The sequence below is a fragment of the Triticum aestivum genome, chromosome 4D (assembly GCF_018294505.1).
Source record: "Triticum aestivum cultivar Chinese Spring chromosome 4D, IWGSC CS RefSeq v2.1, whole genome shotgun sequence".
NCBI lineage: Eukaryota > Viridiplantae > Streptophyta > Magnoliopsida > Poales > Poaceae > Triticum > Triticum aestivum.
In genome coordinates, this window is record NC_057805.1 from 161,543,998 (window position 1) to 161,550,093 (window position 6,096).

Below are 6,096 nucleotides of genomic sequence, written 5' to 3' on the forward strand. Positions count from 1 at the left end.
ATTACGGACTCCGGCTCCGAGAAGAAAAGGGCGGGCGGGTGGGAAAAAGAAAGACAATTTCATATGGGGGAACAACGTCATTGAGAATGAACTGAGGAGTGATCTTGCAAAAGAGGGTCGAATCACTTGAAGAGAAGTGCGCCGGATGAAAAGAGCTGACATCGCAATGAACAAAAACTAACTACGTGATCCTAAAAAATTAAGGGGGAGAGGAGTATATCAAAACACCTATGTCAAGAATTCTCACCAGAGCGACGAAGGGGCTGAGGAGTAAAAAGAAGTGCTACTCTCTGATATAACTAGACTCCGAAAAAAATTCTTCTAGACTGGACAACGGCCAACTACGAACAATCAAGGGGGCTCCTATGGTCGGTCGAGGCTCTGATACCAACTTGTCACGCCCAATATGCAACTCTATCGTAATGAAACTTGAAGGTCCCACCAAGGATAGAAGCGCATATTGGAGACGCTTTTGCAAGGTGGATATCATTACATTGTACCAGTACATAATAGCTGGGGATACATACAAAGGGCATACAAATGCCACATGAATACATCAAACGTCATACATGAGAACAACATCCAACTACGGATGAAACACAAACAGAAACTCAAACGACATCCACCCTGCTAGCCCAGGCTGCCGACCAGGAACCTAACCCAAGATCGACAAAGAAGAAGAAGAATTCCAAACAAGCAACAATCGCTCTCACATCATGATCATCGCATTACCTGTACCTGCAACTGTTGTTGTAGTAATCTATGAGCCACGAGGACTCAGCAATCCCATTACCATGGGTATCAAGACTAGCAAAGCTTAATGGGTATGGAAAGAGTAAGTGGTGAGGTTGTAGCAAGCATCTAAGCAATGTATGGTGGCTAACTTACGAGTACAAGAGTAAGATGAGAATCTACGCAAACGGTCGCAAACTAATAATGATCAATAAGTGATCCTGAACTACTTACATTCAAAGATAACCCAACCATGTTCTCCTCTCGAACTTCCCCGAAAAGAGACAGTCATGGTTACGCACGCGGTTGGTGTATTTTAAATGAGTTTACTTCAAGTTCACTACAACCGGATATTAACAAATACCCATCTGCCACATAACCGAGGGCACGGCTCTCGAAAGTTTTAACCCTGTAGGGGTGTCCCAACTTAGCCCATGACAAGCTCACGATCCGCGGAGACAATCCTCCATCTCGGGACCCTCCGATCAGACTCGGAATCCCGGTGCACAAGACATTTCGACAATGGTAAAACAAGTCCAGCAAGACCTCCCTGCGTGCCGACACCCTGATAGTAGCCGCGCGTATCTCGTCTCAGGCCACGTCCGGATGGGTCAAGCTACCAGTAAAACCAGCCTTCGAGTTTCCCCGAGGTGGCCCCGCAGGCTGCCCGTTTGGGACCAACACCATCGGCACTGGCCCCCCTGTTTATGTAGAAAGAATCCTCGGGTTCATGACGCCCTATGCCAATTAATTATTGAGTTCAATATTATTATGGCAAATGTTAAAACCAACGTTGGGCCTTGCTGGAAGTGTTTTATTCAAAGTGAACTGTCAAGAGGGGCCCATAAACCCTCACCGTGTTAGGGACGCAAAAATCAGGGAACATAACACCGGTATGACAGAAAGTAGGGCGGCAAGAGTGGAACAAAACACCATGCATAAGGCCGAGCCTTCCACCCTTTACCAAGTGTATAGATGCATTAATTAAATAAGAGATATTGTGATATCCCATGATATCCATGTCCCAACATGGAACAACCTACAACTGCACCAGCAACTAGCAACGCTATAAGAGGGACTGAGCAAAGTGGTAACATAGCCAAACAACGGTTTGCTAGGAAGGGTAAAAAGGTTAGAGGCTGTCATGGCAATTTGGAAGGCTTGATAAACAAGTGGAGGGTAGGGCGACATAGCGATAGCATCGAGACAACTAGCATAGCAAAGATAGTAGTGGGATCCAAGGTGATGGTCATCTTGCCTGAAATCCCTCTAGGAAGAAGATCGAGTCCATGAAGAAGACGAATGGGCGTAGTCGAACGAATCCTCACAATCGCAACGAAACAGGAACTATCGAGAAGGAGCGCAACTGGAAAGAAGCAAACAACATGGTAAACACACAACACTTAAACATGACATGATGCTCAACCAAGTATGATGCATCACAAGTCTAAATGATGCTACTCATGGCAAGAGATGATGCATACAAGAACAACACATCAAAGCAAGTTTAAATGAGGCCGGAAACAACATATAACAATTCCGGTAAGCCCTCATATGCAAATTTCGAAATTGGTTCAGATCTGAACAAAACATTAAGTTAAAGTTTTTAAACAGCAAGTTAAAGTGCACCAAGATGATGTACGTGTCTTTCTAGTCAAGTTACATATAAAGTTCATTTAATTCGGAGCTACGGCCTAGAAGATATGGGCAAAACAAGTTAAACATGGCATTGATGCAAATGCAAGCAAAACAACATCACAAACACTTCAAAACAAGGGTGCAACATGGCATAATGACTCTACATGCAAAACCAAGCAAGTTTCATATAGAGCATGCTCAAAACGGAGCAACGGTTACACACATACACTCAATACAAGTTTCAAACACAATCTGCCCAAAACAGCAACTAAGCACTTTGCAATCAAGGAAACAACGTGCTACAGGAAACATATGTTGGGCAATAAGCCGCGGCGAGCCCGGGGCGCGGTGTGCGCGTGCGTGCGTGCGGTGGCCGTGTCGGGCTCGGCCCGTGGGAGGGCTCGGGTGCGTGCGTGCGTGCCTGAGCGTAGGTGTGTGTGTGTGTGTGTGTGTGTGTGTGTGTGTGTGTGTGTGTGTGTGTGTGTGTGTGTGTGTGTGTGTGTGTGAGCTAGCGCGAGTGTGCATGGGGCCACGCGGGTTGTTAGCGAGGGACCAGGGGAGGCGACCGCGTCAGGCGCGCGGGCAGGCCGCGGCGATCGTGTACGTGCATGATGCGCGAGCGCGAGGCCGGAGCGCGCGGGGCGTGGGAAGTGGGGGGAGCGAGTGCGTGTGGGCGAGGCCTGGCATGTCAGTGCTCGCGGGTATAAAAACCCCTCACCTCTGTGTAGCTCGTTGACACGTCGAGTTCGTGCTCGAGGGAAAAAGAAAGGCGTACGTGCGCCGAAAAAAACCACCGTGTCCACCGTGTTCTTCCTCCTTCTTCTTCCTCCTGTTTCTGTCATTCGAGCGCAGAGGGCAAGCGAGGTGCAGCGAGAGAGAGAGGTAGAGCTAGGGTTTAGGGTGGTGGTTCCAACAATTGGCATCAGAGCTTCAGGTTCAGGAGATCGCCGGCGTCGATGGCTCTGGTTCCACACGGCGGAGGCAGCACGGGCGGATCGGTGTCCATGGGGATGCCGGTGCTCGCACCAGACGGCTAGACCATGTGGGCGATCAAGGCACAGGCGATCCTCGATGCCCACACGCTGTGGGAGGCGGTGGCGCTAGTGGGCGTCGCGGCGGTGAATGGCAAGAAGTGCAAGACCACGCGGGCGATGATCCTGTCGGGGCTGCCGGAGGACGTGCTGCTCTCGGTGGCGACGAAGCCCACCGCCAGGGAGTTATGGGACTACCTGAAGGTGAGATTCGTCGGCGTCGAGCGGGTACGCGCGGCGAGGAGGGCGACGCTGCGCGGCGAGCTGGACCGGCTGAAGATGGAGGACGGCGAGTCTCTGGACGCGTAGGCCGGAAGGCTTGCAGGCATGGCGGCACGGTTCGCGGGCCTAGGTGAGACGATGGGCGACACGGAGCTGGTGAAGAAGCTCCTACACACGGTGCTGGACCGGCTTTTCCCCGTCGTCGCCGGCATCGAGCAGTTCTGCGTCCTCGAGGAGCTGACGTACGACGAGGCGCTTGGCGGTTGCGTGCATTCGACGAGTGGGTGCGGCGCCGCGGGCAGAGCAGCGGCGAGCGGGCGGACGGGTAGCTTCTATACACGGCGGTGCAGTGGCGAGCACGGGAGCGGCAGCAAGGCAGATCATGGGACGACAACGACGCACGAAATGTGGCATCGGGTAGCGGCGGCAACAAGCGTGGCCGCTGCTACAAATGCGGCGAGCGCGGCCACTTCAAGCGGGATTGCGCCCAGCTGCAGAGGGCACCGGCGGGGCCACGGGGGTTGTTAGCGAGGGACCAGGGGAGGCGACCGCGTCAGGCGCGCGGGCAGGCCGCGGCAATCGTGTACGTGCATGATGCGCGGGCGCGAGGCCGGAGCGCGCGGGGCGTGGGAAGTGGGGGGAGCGAGTGCGTGTGGGCGAGGCCTGGCATGTCAGTGCTCGCGGGTATAAAAACCCCTCACCTCTGTGTAGCTCGTTGACACGTCGAGTTCGTGCTTGAGGGAAAAAGAAAGGCGTACGTGCGCCGAAAAAAACCACCGTGTCCACCGTGTTCTTCCTCCTTCTTCTTCCTCCTGTTTCTGTCATTCGAGCGCAGAGGGCAAGCGAGGTGCAGCGAGAGAGAGAGGTAGAGCTAGGGTTTAGGGTGGTGGTTCCAATAACATATGGACACAAACTTGATATGCACTCAAAGTACAGGTTACATGCTTCAAACAACATCAAGGTTCAGGTTCATAGGCATCAGGATTAATGCAATGAGATCAATGCAAAAAGCAACTTTATAACAAAGATTAAGACGGTGAAAAACAGGGTATACATGTGAGCAGGATTAACATGTTGACATGTTGGAGGCATGAAACAAACATGCTACAATGCAATATCATGGCAACCAAAAGCATGGCATTAAAGTACAGTTTATACATGGCAAAACATGATTACTAAGCATCTCCATGTAACCTGTAGATCAATGGCATTCATCAAGACAAGTAAGCAAGTCATAACAGATTCTCAGACTTAGTGAAAAACAGAGTAAGGCTGAAAACAGATTCATAATGCATATTTGAGAAAACACAAGTATATGCTACAGGAAGATGTCATGGCATCAAAGGGCATGGCAAGCATGTACAGGTAGAGCACTACAAAACATGATCACTGAGTTACTGCTAGAAAGCAGTAGAACATGCTCAAAACATCATCGAAAGATTGCAAACGATAACAGATTCACAGACTTGGTGGAATTTAGTAAACATGGCAGAAATAGCGACATGTAGGCATTTTTGAGAGCTTGAGCAACTCACCACAAAGCATTTCATGGCATGTGAATGTAGCCAACAGTAAGAAGGCATATTTGTGCAACTACTCATGGCAAGAACATGGTCATAGGATGCATAGAACACTAGCTATTCACATGGCAAAACTGGACTTACTGATAACAGGCTGACAGCAACATTATTTAGCAACTCTAGATCATGCTAAGAACACGCTACAGTAGGCTATAAATGCAAACAAGGGCATTGATGCATAGAGCATAACAAGTTCTACAAAACATCCTTACTGAGCATTTCCAGATTTTGCATGGAATTGATGGTAGCATCATGTTAACATGGCAAGATAATGTAGCAGACGACTTAGCAGAAAAAAGTCATTGAAATCAGCAACAGCAACTACCCTATTTTGCAAGCTTGTGCTAGTCACCACATGGCACATAAAATGCATGGATTACACCAATGTAAATATGGAATGAATATGCTCCTAAAACATGTTGACATCATGCTCAAAAGGTAAACACGCAAAATGCTAGGAAAAAGACAAATCAACAAGTTATGACAACTTTCAGCAGATTATAACATTTAGCACTTCTGCGGCGAGGGTTAACCGGGCATCCGCAAAGTCCATTTGAGTGTCCAGCAAAAACCCCCCTCAAAACCAGCCCAAAACCCACCAAACTCTCTTCCATGCTCTAGGTCGTTCGATCACGATCGTGTGGGCGAAAACCGCACCTCATTTGGACTCTCCTAGCTCCCTCTACCTATAAAACTCCTTCCCCTCCCGTAAACAAATCGCAGACGAACCCTAACCCTCGTCCCTCTCCGCCGCCGGACACGTCCGGGCGGAGCCGGACGCGTCCATCTCCTCCGCCGCCGCCACGTGGCACGCCTCCGGCCTCCCACCGCCGCCGGCCCGGCGAGCCCGAGGAGGGCCCGTCCGAGCCCATCCGCCGCCGCCCGAGCCCGCG